This window comes from Protopterus annectens, chromosome 5.part1, assembly GCF_019279795.1.
Source record: "Protopterus annectens isolate FY-2018-M chromosome 5.part1, PAN1.0, whole genome shotgun sequence".
Lineage (NCBI taxonomy): Eukaryota > Metazoa > Chordata > Ceratodontiformes > Protopteridae > Protopterus > Protopterus annectens.
Genome location: NC_056736.1, coordinates 628,868,341 through 628,889,428, shown reverse-complemented (window position 1 = coordinate 628,889,428; position 21,088 = coordinate 628,868,341).

Here is a 21,088-nt window from a genome sequence, read left to right as displayed (position 1 = left end):
ACTCCCTCCTAATAAATGCCCATAATACATAAGGACACGATTGGGTTGGATTACACAGCTAGGCTTATAAAATCCCTGGTGCTCATTAGTGTATTATGTACCAATGAGCAATGTCACTGAAACCCAAAATAGGGAGATACAAAGGGCTCATCCTGAATAGGAAGGACAGAAAGGGAGAATGGGGTTACAGACAGTGGATTACAGGGATCAGATGGTCCTTGTATCTCCAAAAGTACCACTTTACAGTGAGAGCTGTAGGTCACTAAATGGGCTATCAGAATGAGCCAAGGAGTGAGAATCCATGGAAAGATCAACAGGACATGGAAAGGTGGGGAAGAGGTGAGCAAAGGAAACAGGTATAAAAAGAGGAATACTTTTGAAAGAATGCAAAGGGCAGACTACAGAGAATTATTGTCTCCTTATGTCAACAAGCCGATATAATGTTGCAGCTGAAGCAGCTGGTGATATAATGGTATAGCTGAAGCAGCTGTGTGGGTAAGAACCACTTTGTTTCTTTTTCCACGGATGTGTCTGATATCATTTAAAAGCTAGAACAGCTTATGATGAAAGAAACTGCAGTTTATCTTAACATTTTAAGCCTGCAACGTTATATTCAGCTTGACATTACACCGAGGGGGCTGCGTGCCTTTAAAAATCCATCTAAACCTTTTGATGTTTCGGATGAAGCAAAAAACGGCTTCAAGATAGATGGATTGCAGCTGCCCATTGGTGTGCCACTGAGTGGGTAAATATCTCTATAGAATGGGACACTTTATTGCATTGAAAGCTGAAGGAAGAAATTTCTACTTTGTGTAATTCTTTGGCAGCTAAAATTAGTCCCACTCGCTTACAGACCCAGCAAGTTGACATTAATGACAAACTGATTGATCTTGAAATGGATCTCATGAAAAAGAAAAAAATAAAGCTACAAAGAGATTCAAGGGACTACAATAACCATAAGGCTTTCATTTGGAAAGCAAACAAGACCAAACCATGTCAACAGCTTGTTAATAGTGCCAAAAGGGGTTATATTGGTGCAGGCAGTTCACATCGTGTTTTCAGACACATGTTCATCGTGCATACAGCTGCAGTAATCACAGATGGGTTATCTGCCATCAGGCGGGTCCTCAGTCGGCCGAATTCCAAAGTCTAGGTCCAGCATCGGTTGCTGTCGCCTTCTTTCCTGACGTCAGTGCGACAAGGGTATATAAGACACAGCCGATGCCATTTTCTTCAGTCTTTTTTGCCGCGCAGTGCCCGAAGCAGAAGCAGTTCACAAGTGCCAGTCAGCCAGCTCCTGAAATTACGAAAATTTGGAAACCGAAGTCTTCTTTAAAGCTAAGTACCCCGTTGGGGAAACTTTTCTTGCCTCAGACCGATGTCAGACAAAGTTAACAATTGTATTTCTTGTGGGAAGCAAATACCACATAAGGATTTCCATTCCCTCTGCATACCTTGTTTAGGCCCAGACCACGACGTCTCGGGCTGTCGCTTTTGCGCTACTTTCAATAAATGCACTATTAAGCGTCAGGCGGAGTTCGCCCAGCACTTTTTTGGTAAAGCTTTTGATTATAAAATGTCGACGGAGACTCCGACTACCGTTTTGTCCAAAAAATGCAAGGACAAAGACCGACACGCGAGGTCCGCGGTCTCCACGCCAAAACCGGCTACACGTGGTCCGGTTCTCAGCGAGGCACCTACACAGCCCCTGACTACCGATGACACTTCTCTGGCGGTGTCTTCTGTAACCGAGACCACAGGTGCCTTGGCCCATACCCAGACTACAGTTACCGAAGCCACTGTGAGTGTTGAGCCTCCTAATGTGGACAGGTCCACTTCCACCCATGGTGTCTTTAGACCCTCATCTTCCTTTTCCATAAAGGCATTTACTAAGTCCAAATCAGCCATGCATCCCAAGAGGCCTGTTGCACAGGGCCCATCTCCAGGCCCCATGCCTAAAAAGCAGATGCTAAAAATGGCTGAGGATTTAATTACTCTTATCAGGGGTTCCCAACCCCCTCCGGACAAGAGACCTAGAGTGGAGGAAGTTTCTCCCTCTTCTGACCAGGGCTCCATTATTTCAGAACATTCTGATGAAGAGGAACACTTTTGAAGATTCTGATGCAGAGCAGTCCATTCCTTCTGTATCTCCCCCAGAGGATTTTTCTTTTGGGGAAACCTTGCATACCTTGAGGGAACACTTCCATTGGGAAGGCCAAGACTTTTCTGATTCCAAGAAAAGACTTAGGGAATTCCTTTTGCTACCTCAGCACAGACCTCTGGCGATATCTCCTGTCTTGGACATACTTGATGATGTTTACTCGGAGGCTTGCCTTAATCCGGATTCCCTGCCTCCTGCCCCAGTCAAGCCTGATAGGTACTACAGAGTTCCTAACTCTCACCAATTTCTTTACAAAAGCCATAATGCTGACCATGAAACCATTTCTCAAGGCCCCAGGGGAATGAAGGCCTCTACTGCTAAGAATCCACTACCTTCCGAAAGAGAGTCTAGATCCTTAGAAAGGTGGGGAAAAAGGTATATACCTCAGCCACCCTAGCCATGAGGGCCTTAAATTGTCAGTTCCATATGCTTAAATATCAGCAGTTTCTGTTATCACAATTAAGGAATAAAATGTCACAACCTGAACAACCAGATTTGAAGGAGTTGCAGGATATGATGCATAGTGCAGAACAAGTGGGTAAACACACCTTACAATGTGGCTATGATGCTCTAGAGGCCTCAAGTAGAGCTGCTGTTACAGGATCAGTCATTCGTAGACATGCCTGGCTTAGGGAACAAACGTTACCTGATCATGTTAAAGCTAAACTACTAGATGCTCCTTTACAAAAGGATGTATTATTTGGTATTAATGCTGAGGAGATACTACGGAAAATGGAAGAAAAAGCTAAATCTATGCAAACTGTCAAAGCTTTTCTATAGGTTCAACCACCACGTTTTAGCAGAAATTGGTCTTCAAAAAATTGGTCCTTTCCAGCCACGGACAAACCCCAAAGAGGTAGATACAGGCGCACAAGGGGCAGAGGACAATCTCAAGGATCATATAGAGGCTGACAATGGCAAACTCCAGCACCAAGAGGTGACAAAGTCAGTGCACAACAATACAGGAAACAAAACCAATGACTTTCCCCTTTTCATGCCAAGCAAGTCTCAGCTGGCAGCACCCTTGGGAGGAAAGCTGGCATTATTTACAAGAAATTGGCATATTATCACAACAGACAAATGGATCCTGGACATCATAAACAGAGGCTACAGATTTCATTTTCACACTCTTCCAAAAATGAGAGGCATGCCAAACCTGCCACACAATCAAAGGGCAGAGGCTCAAATACAAATTTCAAAGCTCATGGACATGAAAGCTATTCAAGAGGTACCTATTCATGAACAAGGTCAAGGTTTTTATTCCAGACTATTCCTGGTACCAAGGAAAGGAACCGACTGGAGACCCATTTTGGACTTATCCATCCTAAACACATTTCTACTCGTACCAAAATTCAAGATGCTCACCTTACAGCAGCTTCTTCCCATGCTGGGCAAGGAGTTTTGGCTGGTGACATTGGACCTCAAGGAGGCATACCTGCATGTCTCAATCAGACAAAGCTGCAGAAGATACCTCAGATTTCTTGCAGGTTCAATCCACTATCAATTCTCTGCATTGCCCTTTGGCTTATCTACTGCGCCCAGAGTATTCACGAAATGCCTGGCATCAGTAATTGCCTACTGCAGACTTCAAGGGATGCAAATTTACCCTTATTTGGACGACTGCCTGATCCAAGCGGACAGCAAACACATACTTCTGGAACATCTGGCTTATGTAACACGGTTATTGAATTCTCTGGGATACACAGTCAACAAAGACAAATCCAGGCTAACACCATCTCAGAAAATAACTTTCCTGGGTGCCAACTTGGACACAAATGCCCAGATGGCCTATCTTACTCCAGAAAAACAGGGGCAACTAACTCAGTACTTCAAAATACTAGCAAATTGTACCAGGCTAACTGCAAGGAAAATCCTGCAGGCTCTGGGCTTTATGGCATCTTGCATTCTTCTAATCCCATGTGCAAAGTTGCATATGAGGAAACTTCAATGGTACCTAAAAAACCTATGGCCTCAACACAGCCACAGTTTGGAAACAATAATACCAATAATCCCATGTTTGCAACAGGAATTTCTATGGTGGGCCCAAGCATGCCAAACAAACACAGGTCTACCATTCTGCAAGCCTCAAGCAAATCAAGTCATCACAACAGACGCCTCAGACTACACCTGGGGGGCACACATGACAGACAGGTGCATTCAGGGCAAATGGTCCCAAAAGGAAAAGCACCTTCACATCAATCAAAAGGAAATGCTCGCAGTGATAAATGCATTTACAGCTTTCAAGGACATCCTGCATCCAGGGCAATTATTGATAAGAACAGACAACACCACAGTAATGTGGTACATAAACAAACAAGGAGGAACACATTCATACCCCCTGTGCAGGCTAGCCATGTCACTTTGGAACTTGGCTCTGGAACGGCAAATCGAGCTTCAAGCACAGTACCTGCGAGGATTGGAAAACACGCTGGCAGACAATCTAAGCAGAAATATGACAGACCCACACGAATGGAAGTTGCATCCTCAAGTGTTTACAAAGATAATCCAAGCGTGGGGAAGGCCAGACATAGATCTCTTTGCCTCCCACAGGAATCATCAATTGACAAAGTTCTGCTCAAGGACCTTCCATCCAAAGGCCTGGAGAGTGGACGCCCTTTCTTTCAGTTGGGCAGCATGGACAGTTTACACCTTCCCACCTTTGCCTCTTCTGCCCAAGGTGCTCTTGAAAGCAAGAGCAGACAGACCGAAGATGATAGTGATTGCTCCAGATTGGCCAAAACAACACTGGTACCCACTCCTGAGGAGCCTAACACATACTCCTCCCTGGACCCTACCTCTAATGCCTCTTCTACTGACTCAGCACAGCTACAAAACTCTTCACAGTCAGCTGAAAACACTCAATCTGGCTGCATGGAAAATTCCTTAACACCACAACAGACCCTACTCTCTACAGGATGTCATTTTGGAGGCCAGAAGGCCATCTACTAGAAAGGCTTACTCCGCAAAATGGAAACGGTTTTGCGCTTGGAATGAGAAAAAAGGCCAGGATCCTAGAAAACTGAATTTGCCTCAGACATTACAGTACCTAGCTGAGCTGTTGAACAGTGGACTTTCATTTTCCTCCATCAAAATTCATGCCTCAGCCATTTCTGCAGAATACAACACTGATCCACCCTTATTCTCTCACCCACTCTTAAGACAGTTCCTCAGAGGGGCTAAGAATATAAGACCTCCAAGGAAACTACCAATACCAGCCTGGGATCTTAATTACATTCTAGAAAAATTAACATTGCCCCCCTTTGAACCAGCTGCCTCAACAGATTTGCAATATTTGTCCTGGAAAACAGCTTTCCTTCTGGCCATTACCTCAGCTCGAAGGGTTTCGGAACTACAAGCCCTCATGGCTGTGCAGCCCTTTCTCATCTTCCATTAGGACAGGGTTTCCCTACGAACCAACCCATCATTTATGCCTAAGGTAGTATCCAGGGTAGCTTTAAATCAGGGCATACACTTACCTACCTTTTACCCCAATCCTCAAAACAAAGGGGAAAGGCTGCTACATTCCTTAGACATTCATAGACAGCTACGTTACTATTTGGACAGAACAAAGCCTTTCAGGAAATCAGAACAACTCTTTGTGTCCTATGCTGTAGGAGCTCAAGGGAAGCCAATTTCCAAACAGACAATTTCAAAATGGATAGGCCACTGCATACGATTTTGTTACTCCTTTCATGGCAAATCTGTTCCTACAGGCATCAGATCCCACTCCACAAGGGCCACAGCTACCTCTACAGCCTTCCTCAGAGGAGTCCCTACCAAAGATATTTTGGAGGCAGCCACTTGGAGTTCTGTGCATACCTTCACAAAACACTACCACTTGCTTTTATACTCCAAAACTAGAGCAGGCTTTGCCACTGCTGTGTTGCAGGGCATTCTGGCTCTTCCCAGTTCCACCTAGTGCCTACCACCCTGTGCGTAGCTTTGGGATTCTACCCATCTGTGATTACTGCAGCTGTATGCATGATGAACATAGTACAGTTTTGTATCTACCATAAATGTAGATGTTCGAGTGCTAATACAGCTGCAGTACAGGTTTTCCTCCCTCCTTCCCCTCTTGGTAAAGGCCTAGTGGCTAACACCTCCTCATATAACCTGTTTGGGTTATCCTTCTATGGTGTATTTGCTTGCAACTACTGATTTTTGATTATATTGCATTGCATGATTATATATATAATTTATGTATTGCCTTCCTTCTGGGGGCACCTGACATCTGGGGCAAGAAAGACTGAAGAAAATGGCGTTGGCTGTGTCTTATATACCCCTGTCGCACTGACGTCAGGAAAGAAGGCGACAGCAACCGACGCCGGACCTAGACTTTGGAATTCGGCCGACCGAGGACCCGCCTGACGGCAGAGAACCCATCTGTGATTACTGCAGCTGTATTAACACTCGAACATCTACATTTATGGTAGGTACAAAACTGTACTTTCTAGAGGCTCTACAGACTGGGATACGAATGACCAGCAATATCCACCTTTGCCTCAAGCTCAAAAGCCTCAATATTTGAACAATAATTTTCGGAATGGTAAGGGAACAACGGATTTGGTAAGAAAGACCGGGGATGGTTTTCGCCACCAACAACAAGCTTTCAGTAACAGAGGAGCTTATCAACAGCACAACAAAAGGATTAGATGGAACTGAATTTGTGTATTGTGATTCTAGTGTAAATGGTGAGAATAACATTGTCATAAATGTATCACAAGTGGAATTGAGTGAAATACAAATGTATATTTTAAATAAGGGTCTTAAATTTGTTCCTACTGTGATGCCTAGACCCTACATGTTTAAACTTGAAGTATATAGAATGTGTTAAAAATTACATTTGCTTAACTATTTTTCCAGAAATAATTCAGATGCTGGCATTAATGATACTTTAATTTCTACTGAAGACATTTCAGATACAGATGACAGTTTTTATTCATGTTCTTCTGATATATATGAGTTAAATGGTTACTGCTATCCTGACACTACATCTGTATAATGTTCCAGTGATTTTGTGCCACCTTTTTTGCATGAGGGTGTGCAGCAATTTTCAGCTATGGTCAACCTTTCTTTAGAACATACATATAAAGAATTTATGCAAACAGGGAATTCTTTTTCTTACAATTTGTCAAAAGATGAATGGAAAATTCTTAAAAATATGGGGGAACAACATTAATTGCTTCTTAAACCCTCTGACAAGGGGAATTGTTTAGTATTAATGCATGCTAATCAGTACATGGAAATGTGCATGGAAAATCTTAGTAATATTGAAGTATATGTTAAAGTGACAGCGAGTGATTATCAAAATGCACAAAAAGAATTTCAGCATTTACTTTTTGAAGGTTACAGACATGGATATTTTTCTAAACAAGACATAGATAAAAAGCTATATAATGAAAATAATTTTATAGCATATTTTTACTGTTTATCCAAGATTCATAAAAGCATGCAACATCCCTCAGGTAGGCCCATTATTTCTGCTACTAATTATTTTTTAATTAATGTAGGTGTATTTCTGCATAGTTATTTATTACCCTATGTAATGAAGTTACCATCATTCATAAAAGATTCTTTTGATTTTTTTAGATAAAATTAAAGCCATTGAGTGGACTGAAGACATGTACTGGGTGTCTGTTGACGTTAAAAGTCTATACACTTCTATACAACATCAATATGGTTTAGAAGCTATTTAGTGTTTCTTAGGAGACGATCCACTAAGTAATTATGTATTAGAATTGATAGACTTTTGTCTTACTAATAATTATTTTTATTTTTGTGAAGATATTTATGTTCAGAAAATAGGCACTACCATGGGTGCATCATTTGCACCTGCCTATGCTAATCTTTTTATGGGCTTTATGAGGTGGAATATTTATATAGACATAACTTGTGTTGTTTCCTATTATAGATTTATAGCTGACCTAGTATTTTTGTGTAAGAGGGGAATGACTAATTTATCTGCCTTTGTTAAAGATTTGGATATAAACAGGTTTCAAATAAAATCTGATGGCCTTCAACAGGGCCAAACTATAGGTTTTCTGGATATTGATTTAACAGGTGTAGTGGGGAAGAAATTAAAACTAAAATTCATCGAAAGTTTGACAACAGTAGTCATTTCTTACATAGAACCAGTTGCCATCCATCTCATTTGCTGGATTCTTTACCCTATGGAGAGTTACTGAGAGTCTACAGACTATGTACTGATGAAAAGGACTTATACAAGGAAATGTGTACTTCTATAAATATGTCCTTGAGAAGGGGTTATTTCATGAAAGATATCCAGAAGGCATTGGTTAAATTAAAAAATAATTCATCGGGACAAAATAATTTGTCAGCAGCCGGTACTTCTATTATGAAACATTACAGAAGATATACTGGCAGTAATACTAGACAAGATAAGTTAGGCAAATGTATATAGTTATTTCTTACAATATTTTTTCTCATAAACAAGTTAAGATAATCAAGCATTTTTGGTCATTTTTATTTAAATTTAAAGTATTCTGTGCTACATTATGCAGATTTCCTATATTTTCGTACGCAAGAGGTAGGAATATATAGGGCGTTATTGTGCACAGTAAATTTGTTAAGCCAGTGGATAAGTTATGAAACACTTTAGGTACACTGGGCACTAGTGGTTGTACTAGATGCTCATCATGCAAATATGTTGTTAATTTTTTTAGTTATATCAATGGTGTTCCCTTTAGTCCTAAAGGACATTTTACTTGTGTAACATCTAATGTTATTTATGTTCTCAGATGCTCCTGCAGTCTCTTTTATATAGGTGAAACTAAGAGACGTTTTAAACTGAGACTGCAGGAGCACATTAGAGCATAAACATGGAAAAAAGTTGCTAGTCTTGTTGCCATGCATTTTAAGTTGTTTCACAATAGCAATCCAAACTCTCTGCAAGCTGGCATCCTAGAACAAGTTAATTGGGGTGTTGGCAATATTGAGTTTAAGAATATATAAAGAAAATATTTATATTTTAAAATACAATACTTTAAGTCCTTGTGGACTTAATACTGAATGTGCATGGAAACTTTTGATATAATTGTTTCTAAATATAATAGAAATGTAGAATTTAATGTTTTAGATATTAATTAAAGTGTTTTATAATTGATAGTTAATGTTTGTATAAAATGGCACTGTTTTTCCTTACTGATGTACTCCTAGAAGGCATTTCTTGCCATAGCACTAGAGACTTGAGACATTCTTGTTAATAAAGTACAAGCTGGCAATTTTTATATTTTTTTACTGGGCTTTTTATAATTTTGGGATTTCTTTGTTGTATTTTAGTGTAGTGGTTAGAGTTGCAGCATTACACGCAGGTGTTCACTGTTTGAGTCCCAAAACAAGCAGCTTATTTTCTCATGTGAAAGTAGTGTTAAAATTATTTTAGTAAACATAAATTATGTAGCAACTATTTTTTGTCAACCAGGATAGTGTGGCAGTTCCAAAAGTGAGATGTCAGTGTAAAAAAGATGTGAAACCCCCATATAAACACACATGCCCCATTCAGTATAGTCACACAAGAATATAATGTAATGAAAGCACATAAGGGGATTTCAGACAGGTAGCTTATATCCTTCTAATTGCTGATTGAAGGCTCAGTGTCTGTTATTCTAAAAGTGTATGAGTTCTGGTTTAAGCACTTGGGCTCCAGGCCAGTTATTTTACATTAAGAAGGTTTGTGGTCTACACTCTTGTGGGAGGAGAGGCTAGATTCTACCCGTCTGAGCTGGGAATTTCTGGTTAAAGGCTTACTGCACCTGCTCATTTTAACTGTTTTTCTGATATTGGTGCACCTTGTCTGCTGTAGCATAGACTAGATTCAGGCCTGCTGAATCTAGCTTTGTTTGTATAACCTGAGCACTAATCCAGGCCATCTTTTTTGGGGAAGGTTCCCCTGCACCCTAGTGGCAGGAATGTGTGGTTAGAACTTGCCAGATTGAAGACTGCTGGAACAGGGCTCAGTTTTTGAGTTTTTATACTAGTTAATTGGGTTTGTTTGTGTCTTTCGGCTTTTCCCAGTTAGGGGTCGCCACAGCGGAACTCCGGTCCGCTAATGATTGGCAGTAGAGTTTTACGTGCTGGCTTGCCAGGCCTAATGCACAACCTTCAATGAAGGAATGCCCATTCACGCATGTCGCCACACAGAAGACGCTCTAACTGAGAATCGAACGGGCAATGTCTAACTGTGTGGTGACAATGCTACCGCAGCACCACCACTGCAGATTACTGGTTAATTGGGTAATTTGTTTAAATCAGTTTGCTCATTTTCTATTGTTATATATAAAAACATGCACTCTATTCATCTGCTTTTACTGTAATTGTGTTTCTTCCCACTTTGTTACCTTATTTTGCTTGTGCTTCTTCTTAAAAGTACTCAATTATATTATTCTGCTGCAGTTATTACTGCTTGGTAGTAGCCTGATTAAATTGTAACTGTTATTCTAAGCCTTTTGCTTTAAGCACTTGGGCTTCAAACCAGTTGTTTTACATTAAGAAGGTTTGTGGACTGCATTGTTGTGGCAGGACAGGTAGCTTACATCCTTCTAAGTTGGGAATTGCTGATTGAAGGCTCAGTGTCTGTTATGCTAAAAGTGCATTAGTTCTGGTTTAAGCACTTGGGCTTCAGGCCAGTTATTTTACATTAAGAAGGTTTATAGTCTGCACTCTTGTGGGAGGAGAGGCTAGATTCTGCCCTCCTGAGCTGGGAATATCTGATTAAAGGCTTATTGTGCCTGCTTATTTGATCTGTTTCTTTCTGAAATTTGTGCTCCTTGTTTGCTGTAGCCCAGAAGTTAGTAGCTTATTGGCCATTTTGGGCTAATTGCTATCTCTTTCATTTCCCTGCTATAAAAACCGCATTTGTGTGGTTTTGCGCACCAGACAGTGCCGGTTAGCAGGGGTTAAACTATTCCCGGCTCCACGAAGTCTGCTCTTCAGTTTTTCCCTTGGCACTAGACAGACATTCAACTTAAGCACTCAAACCATTTATTTCACAGCCCAGCACTTGCTCAAAACTCATAGCAAGCACTAATTAACCCTAGCACTAGACCCCCCCTATACTGTCCAGAAGGACAAGGCTCTCTATTTGTCCCTACCAGCTAATCAGTAAAACAGCTCACTTTACCTATTCAGACATGTCCAAAGGGCCGTTTCAGGTGTACTCCCCAGTCCAGCTGGTGAAGCTGGGAATTTTCAGGCAATGTTACAACTGCCTCATGTACACAGGCAACCCTCTCCTCCTACCACCAAGCACTAATATATTTGAGAGATGCAATTATACAGCCAAACTGAAGGCAAAGCTCTCTCAACCCAAGACTGGAACTGACAGTCAAGAGGAGAAGGAAAATACTTGCAACACACCACCAGTCTCAAATAGACCTACTAATTCAACACCGGCAAATAACACACATAAAACACAAAAACATATTTGGAGGCTTTAAATAAAAATCTGCAAAAGCAACGGAGACCTCCAAAGCAGACACCCAAGCAACCTCTGTCATTATTCATGTTGGTGTGAATGACCTGAGATGTACTCCCTGGACTACATGTAAAGAGACATGGAAGAGCTCTCTGATCACATAGCACAGGTTGGTATGACCCTCACCCTGAGTAGCATCCTGCCCTCACCAAGAATGATGCCACAGCATAAAGAAAAAAATATCAATTTCAACAATTGGCTAAGTTTCTGGTGTCATTCAAAGGGGATCCAGTATCTGTCCACCTGGGTTGACATGCTCGATAAGCCATGCTGCTTCGCAAGAGTTGGCCTACACCTGTCACCCTTAGGCTTTTGAATACTGGTCAAGGCTTTTGCCACCCCATAGTGCCTTTTTTAGGCAAGGCTCAAAAGACAAATCCACCACCGTAAATAGCACAAGTAACCAAAAACTGAGGGTAATGCTACTCAACGCCAGAAGTCTAAACCTCAAAATGCATGCACTCGAGGCACTTCTCAGTATGGAGAACATCGATATCTGTGCAGTAACAGAAACCTGGTTTAAGGCTCCAGAGAGCACCCCAACACTACCAGGCTATAACTCATAACATACTTTTCAGCCACAAAACCTGGACCGAAACACAAAAGGTGGGGGTGTATCTATATTCATCAAGGATACCCACACCTCCAGGTTAGTGGCACAGCACAATGCCTCAGAGATCATCCATGTGCAACTAACAATGGGAAAAACTGCAATTCAAATTGTAGCTTGCTACAGATCACCCACCATGACCCAGGACCCCTATTCCACATTTCTGGAGACACTAGAAAATATGAAGGTCCTACCAAATGCCCTAATATTGGGTGATTTCAATTACCCAAACATTAACTGGGAGAACTACTCAAGTACTAACTCCCTTGCCCAACTCTTCCTAGAATGTATAAACTTGAACGCCCTGGATCAACTGGTCAACACCCCCACCAGAGGTGACAACATATTGGATCTGGTCATCACCAACATGGGCGACCGGTGTTCTACACCTGAGGTCAAACCCTCACTGGTTAGATCAGACCATAGTCTAATCACTCTGGATATCCACATTCCTCCTTCACCCCCAGTCAAGGAAACCACAGTGGAAAACTTTTCAAAAGGAAACTTCACGTTACTTAAGACCGAGGTGGAAAGGTTCACAGCCTCCATGCTAAAGGACAATGCTGTCCAAGCTGCTGAATCCCTTACAAAGGCACTCTATGAGCACCTGCAAGAATGCATGGATTGTGCTATCCCAAGCAAAACCAAGACTCACTCCTCCAAAAAAAGGAAACCAGTCTGGTGGACCCCTGCCATAAACAATCTATACAATAGAAGGAGGAATCTAGTACAGAAAAGAGTAAAATACCAAGAAGGAAAGACATCCCTGATCAGTATCAGCAAGAAACTATGATCCCTCATAAAATCGTCCAAGGCCAGCTTAGAAAGAAAAATTGCCAAGGACTCCAAAGATAACCACAAAGCGCTCTTTAGCTATGTCAAGAACCTAAGTGGAAACTCTCAGATCTGCTCTGAGTTAGTGCAGAACGGCACAAACTACACTGAACCGACTGATATTGCCAACATTCTGGCAGACAGGTTTAGTGCAAACTTCACCCCCACACCCCCTAAAGGACCTATAACCATACCAGAAGAATGTAGTGCTCTGGCAATCACTGACACACAGATTAAAGTAGCCCTATCCAAAGCCAAAAATACAGCTTCAATGGGACCAGACGGTGTCCCAGGCTGTATCTTACATGAGCTCCAAAATGAACTAACCCCTCACCTAAACACACTGTTCAAACTCAGCCTCTCTACAGGCTACATTCCCATAGAGTGGCGCACTGCAGCAGTTATCCTGCTCCACAAAGGTAGAGCCACAATGGACCCCAGGAACTATCACCCTATAAGCCAGACTAGCCTGGTCTGCAAGGCTATGGAGCGCATCATCATGGAATTCATTAACAGAGACATTGGGAACCTTCAAACATTAGACGCTACCCAGTTTGGATTTGTTAAGGGCAGATCATGCCTCCTAAACCTGGTGGACTTCTTTGAGACAGTTACCAAGCCTTTAGATGAGGGAAAGGAGGTCCACACAGCCTACCTAGACCTCGCAAAGGCTTTCAACACCATTCCCCATTCTGGTATTATAGACAAGCTCACCAGCCTGAACATAAACCCCTACATCATGAGATGGGTTGCCAATTGGCTCATGGATAGAACCCACATGGTGAGAGTTGCAGGCTCTAGGTCCAACTCTAAACCAGTTACAAGTGGCGTCCCCCAGGGCTCAGTCCTGGGACCCCACCTGTTTGGCATATACTTCTCAGAGGTACAGGCAAGCACAGGAGGACTATGGCTGACCAAGTTCACAGAAGACTGCAAACTGAAGGCCATAATTGACTCTCCATCTGATACAGACATCCTCCAGAAGGGTCTCACTGAAACGGGTACCTGGTGTCAAAATCATGGCCTCAAGCTAAATGCCAAAAATTGCATAGTCATCCGCTTTGGAAAAAAACAAAGTACCTGTGAACTACCACATGCGTGGTAGTCCCCTAAATACAGAAAATGTAATAAGGGATCTGGGGACCCAAGTAGATAGTAATCTCACCTTTGATAATCATATTGCCAAGGTGGTTAGAAAATCCTTCTATGTGGCCCACCTAATCACAAAAGGGTTCAAATCCAGAACAAAAGAGGTTATTGTGCCCCTCTACTCATCACTCATCAGACCCATCATAGAGTACAATGCCCCATTTGGGATGTACCTTACAAGACACCTACAACAGCTGGAAAGACCACAGAAATACCTCACCAAGAGGATTACTGGCCTCAAACATATGTCCTATGCAGCCCAACTGAAGAAAATCCAGCTGTACTCGGTTGCATACCGCTTACTCAGAGGTGATCTCTGCCTGACATACAAGGCCATGTCCAACCCAGAATTGATGGACATGCTCCACCTAAAAAAAAACAAATCCCCACGAGCCACATGCTCTAGGGATCTAAATCTCACCACAACGATAAATAGGATGTGCTGGAGGGATTCCTGTCCCAGAGACTCCCCATGCTTTGGAACAGGATTCCAATCTACATTAGGCAGAGCCCCTCACTAACACTCTTCAAGAGAAACCTTGACGAGTGGATGGGAAACAGAAAATTTACCCTGGGGATCACTGCAGTGGCTCTGCTGGACAGTACAGGGAACTAATGGCTCTGCTGGACTGAGGCACATGGAACTAATCTAATGGGGCGGCGAAAGCCAACACATTCTGGCTAGGCTTATAGATGCCCTCGGGCAGAGAGCCTAGTATTTACCTATGAACCTATGGAAGGTAAACATAAAATTATTAAGTGTATGTAAATATTTATTTTATATTATACAATGACTGGCAATTAACATACAAAAATGAGTATGCTAACTGGCCAACCCAAATAGAGTGCCTGTTGTAAATCCGAGAATATATTAATGGAAAAAGGTCCTTTTCATTTGTATATCTGCTGTGTTTATTTATTTTTTGGTCCACAGAGATAGCAATGGAGAAATTAAGATCTCCATTGCTTTTCTTAACATATTCCGCTATGTGTTACTTGTTGAAGAATTCGTATAACATAGCAAGATATCATAAAAAAATGCAGTGGAGATCTTCCTTTCAACAGAGAAAGGAAGACCTCTGTTGCTTTTTTAATATATCTCACTATGTTATACAAGTTTTTCAACTCATATAACATACTGAGATATGTTAAAAAAGTAATGGAGAGCTCCCTATCTCTGTCACTACCTCTGTACAGCACTGATGTACTGTGTAAGCATGGGAACATGACCCTTATGCATGCGCAGTCCATCAAAAATGCCCCATGATACCAGAGGCCATGGAAGGGCAGCAAGGAGGCAAGATACAATGACATTATATAAGAAAGGTAAGTATTGTTTTTATTAAATAATGCCATTGTATAATAGCAATAACCCATGGTTGGGTGTGGGCAATGCTGGATGTACCCACGGTTGGCATTGTTTGGTGACTCGGGCTTTGGCCTTGTGACCAAACCACACCAACTGTGGGAAAATGTAGCATTACCCACACCCAGCCGTGGATTATTGCTTAAATATAACATTTATAAGTATAATATGCATAAATGTGCTTTAATCAGTCTCTATCCATCAGACCTTTTGTTCTGCCCAGCAACAAAAAAGTCAGCCCTGCCAAGTCTCAAACCCAGGATGCTAACCTTGACAATCATAGCAACATACCACTAGTAGTGCTTTAACAAACGCATTTAGGTAATTTAACATTAATAAAAAAAAAAACAGCAATCCCGATTGTTGGACCCATAATTCTGAACACTATAGTCAGAGGAATGTACTACTACAACAGCTGAGCTGTAGGAATTAATGTTGCTTTTTCAAAGATATCATGCATATAACATTAGGGAGAAAGCTTTGTGGAACATTTTGTGTGTTGTATATAGACATATACACATGCACAAACACACACACACACACATACACACACACACACACACACACACACACACACACACACACACACACACACACACACACACACATATATATATATATGTGTGTGTGTGTCTGATGAAACATATATATGAAAACAGAGTCATAATATAGATATACATATATAAAATATTAAAGGAAGAAAAAAATGTTATATATATATATATATATATATATATATATATATATATATATATATATGTGTGTGTGTATGTATATAACATGCAGTGCAGTTTTATCTCAGAACCATCCCTCTCAACCTATTAGTGCAAGGAACCTATGCAAAGACTGTGAAGGGGGGGATGGGCCACAGATACGGACATGTTTCAAAAATTGCTGTTACAAATGAAGACACGTTACAGCAACACTGTGTGTTTCAGCAGACAATTACTGAAGGATATGATGATGTAAACTGAAATGTCATGTAATTTATTTACTGACATAAATCCTTGGCTCATCACCGTGATTTACCAGTCAAATAGAAATAAATTGTGGAACTGAACAAACGTATGGTCCAAACATCTGGACATTCTGTGAAAAATCTGGCAGTGGAGAGGTATGCTCAGAACCCCTTAATGCAATGAATCTGGACAAAGGCTGACAAAGTGGGTGGACAAAGGCCTGAAAATATGGACATGTCCAAAATACATCAGTAAATAAGCTGAGAACATTCATGTAGCAACAGTGTATGTCCTAACATATATCAACTGGAATATCACAATTCCAGGACTCAGTTACTTCTCATTAGTTACTGACCTCAATCCCCATATCATCCCATTGATGTGTCATGTATACATAACAGTTATGGGGACCAGACCAAAGATATTGGCCACACAACTGGACATCCTATGAATATGTGGACATAACACAGCTCTATATTGCAGTAAAACTGGCTGCAATGTATGATGTTGAGGGCCGTTTGTCATGCATGTCAACATTTGGATAATGTGTGGTCTGTGTAACAGATTTGTGCCACCTCACTTGTGTGTGTGTGTGTGTGTGTGTGTGTGTGTGTGTGTGTGTGTGTGTGTGTGTGTGTGTCTACCAGCCAACGTCAAAGTGCAGGTTTTAATGTACATATGTTGTCCTCCCTTCACAGATGGCAATGGGGTTTGGGTTCCCCCCCTTTTGGGAAACTGATGTCAATATCTCGACAGACTCTGACAATGATGATAAGAATAGTGAGATACAGGTGGGGTTGTCAGGGGCTGAATCTGTGCCATTGGTTGGCATTCCAATCTTATCCACGCCATCCCCTTACACAGTGAAAATACCCACACATACCTCGTCACCAGTGGCCACAGATGATGGACAGTTGGCAGGTGGTGGCATTGAACAGACTAGTGTGGTGACTATGGCAGGTGTGAGTGTAGACACTGGCCATAGCCAGAGTGCAGGCGAGGTCCCACACAGGTGGATGGACAGGGGTGCTTGCAGGAGAAATGCTGCTTTTCAGGACACTGTCGCAAGTGCCACAGAAGGAGTCACAAGACACATGTTCCAGGTTGTCATGGATGCACAGGCACATAGTGAACACCGCAACACATAAGTACTCAGGGTGGTGGAAGCAACTCTCCCTGAAGTACGTGGTGACATATGTTGGATATTATGAATATAAGGCTGAAATTAATTCTGTTGTAAATATGCTGAAAGAAAAAGCTTGCTTAAATGTAGAAATAGAGTTTAGTAATATGTGATCAGCATTCATACTAAATGACCATGGCTTGGAAAATAAGGAATCTGCTGAATGGACATTTTTTCCTTACAGACTTAAAAACAGGATGTATGCAAGAACAAAAATGCAAAATCTGCTTTTAAAAACATTCATGCTTTTTTATACCAACATTGTTTTGCCAAAAACATATTAAAATAGTGAATAGTGACCAGTTTTGTTCAATTTTTTACATATCTTTACTCTCTCTTGTATAGCTGTAATAAAGCAATTTTAAATTATCTTTTGTTTTTTAAACCATCTCTTGTATAGCTTTACAGTTTAACATGTTGCAAATATAATTTAATACTAAACAATACAATAATAACTAGCATAAAATGTCTTGGACTTTCAGATTTAATCTGTTTACCATTGTTTCTTATGCACTAATACCTGTTTTTCCTTCCCCCCTAAAAGAGTATTGTCAAGAAGGAATGATATATTTCTTCCTGTAGCTTTATTTTAGACCCTTGTGTAGTACTGCTTATACATTCAGTGTAAAACTGAGAAAGTACCCCTCCCCCTGTAGTACTGCAGCACTGTTTACCTGCTTTATGCTGTGAGAATAGAATGTATGTCAGCCCAACATTTTGGTTATACATTTGCTTTATTAAGCTACCAACTATAGACCTTTGTCTGATTTGATCATTTTTATAAAGCTTTTTCTGTTTATTACCACTAGTAGGTATTTACACTCTTCTGCACAATTGATTTGAACTGTATGTATACTATAGCCCATTTGCTGGCTGTACTTGATAACATTTACTTGCAAACAGATTATAAGTGACATATATGCACAATTGTGACATTTTATTACAATTACCAAATAGTGTTGCATGTAAACATTTTAACAATTATGTTTTAATAACAATGATGTTTTAGAAAAACTCAAGCTACTTGTCTGGCAATCAGTCTTATTGTTTATCTCATCTTTCCAACATTTCCTGTAACTATTCATCTAGTCTAGGAAGGTCTGAGCTCACATTTTATACTGTATAAACTATAGTTAATTATTTTGGCATTTTCCTTTAATTTGATAAATGTCTTGCTTTGACTGACTGAAAGTAAAACATTTGAGAATGATTTGTCCCTACCATCCTACCATGTATGCTTAATCATTTTCAAAACATAAACATATTATAAAATATACTTTTGTACAGATTAGCTGTGTATGCAGGAAGTTCCCTGTCTCTGTCAGTTCAGCTAATTTAGTTCCTTTATCCTGCAACTGTTGTTGAATTTCCTGTAATGTTGCATGGTCTTTCTGACATTCTTTAGTAAGCTGCTCTGCTGAATTAGAAACTCCTATGCACTTTTGAAAAGATGTATGTATAACTTGTCTAAGCTTCCTGAACTCATTGTGTCTGTCTTTTAGAAGTTTATTACATTCCTTTGTAACAAAATGTACTAGCAGTTCTATCACTAACTGATTTGACTCACGTGTGGTGACAGGACATAACTGTTCAACATCTGAATGTAAGGAAAGCACTTTCTCATATAGTACCGTTGACTTGTCTCAAAAAAAGACAAAGTTTTGTTTCTTAATTTTTAAAAACAGAGGGAATTGTTGGATGTTATGAATATAAGGCTGAAATTAATTATATTGTAAATATGCTGAAAGAAAAAGCTTGCTTAAATGTAGAACTAGAGTTTAGTAATATGTGATCATACTAAATGACCATGGCTTGGAAAATAAGGAATCTGCTGAATGGACATTTTTCCCTTACAGACTTAAAAACAGGATGTATGCAAGAGCAAAAATGCAAAATTTGCTTTTAAAAACATGTTTTTCTGCATGGATAACAGGACACTGTTATCAGCATTGGCACAAAAACATATGCTCTTATACAAATATCCAAATAGAATACAGGATGTTCACACTGTCAGAAAGGCTGGCCTATTAAAAATGTGACAAGACATTGTTAAACAAGGAAGTTTAAAAATAATATTATCAAGTCAGCATTTGCATCAGCATCTGCAACAATTAGTACTGTTTCTACAGGATGAGGAATTCTCCAAAATAGAATACCAAGAGGAAATGTATATGTATGTGCATGACTAAAATTGTATATAAAGATCTGTATGAATCCAGTTATGTTAGAGGTATTGGTAGAGACACATTTGTCTCACGGTAAATGTTCTATCTCTCACATCATCTGTACTATATGAGAAGTAAAGTGGAACAGTACTTTAAGCTGTAACAGACGTATGTGTGGTTTATTATAAAAGTTATTGGTTACTGCTCTTGAAGACAGGTGCTGCAAAGTACATTCTCTCATCAGTGTATATTCTGCAAGTTTCTGTATGCAACAGACTGTGAATGCAAATATAACCAGACATTGATTTTAGCAGAATCCAACCAGCAAGACTGAGTGTCTTAAGAAGACTTCAAATCCATCACAGTAAGCAGCTCCATATAATTTTTCAACATACATGACCTTGTTGAGGCCACACATCAAAATGTTGAGGTCATGAATAGATGGTGGGGTGAGACCTTGGCAATCCCAGACCGTGGCATGTCTGTGCTAGAGCATGTGGTGGGGGATGGGCATCGGCCACATGGATGTAGGTCATCACCAACAGCTGAGAGTGTATGGGGCCGTGCATCTTCCCACTCCCTTAGTGGCAGTGGCACCAGCACTACCGAAGAGGGGTTGCTGTCCACATCACAACAGAGCAGGCCATGGCCACGAGGTCCTGTCCAGTCCTGTAAGGGACACAGATCCAGTGGACAGCCGGGACCATCAAGAAGGAGTACTGAATCTAGCCTTGGTCCTGGTGGTGATACCACTGGCAAGACCAGTTCCTGTGTCCATGGCTGGAGATGGTGGCTTGGGCACCCTGCCTTGTATGGTCCACAGCTGTCCAATGTACCCCTTTGTAGGGCTGCCACATGGCATGACTGTGTGCATACATACACACATATGTATCACAGGCAGGTCACCTCCAGACACACACAGCACCTCTGCACAGGCCATCTATCGGATACCCCTCCAAACACACACACATGATGTCAACCATATGGCCCAGCCTAGGTCTCTGGCAAACCCACACCACACCCTGTGCATATGATGATACCTTTGCCACATCCCTGTCATCCATACCATCAATGCAGGGACATGCTAATATGGGTCTGATGCACAGGTTGACTATAGTACACTGTAGGTATGTACTACTGTGTAAGGTGCTGTCTGCTTGCATTTGTT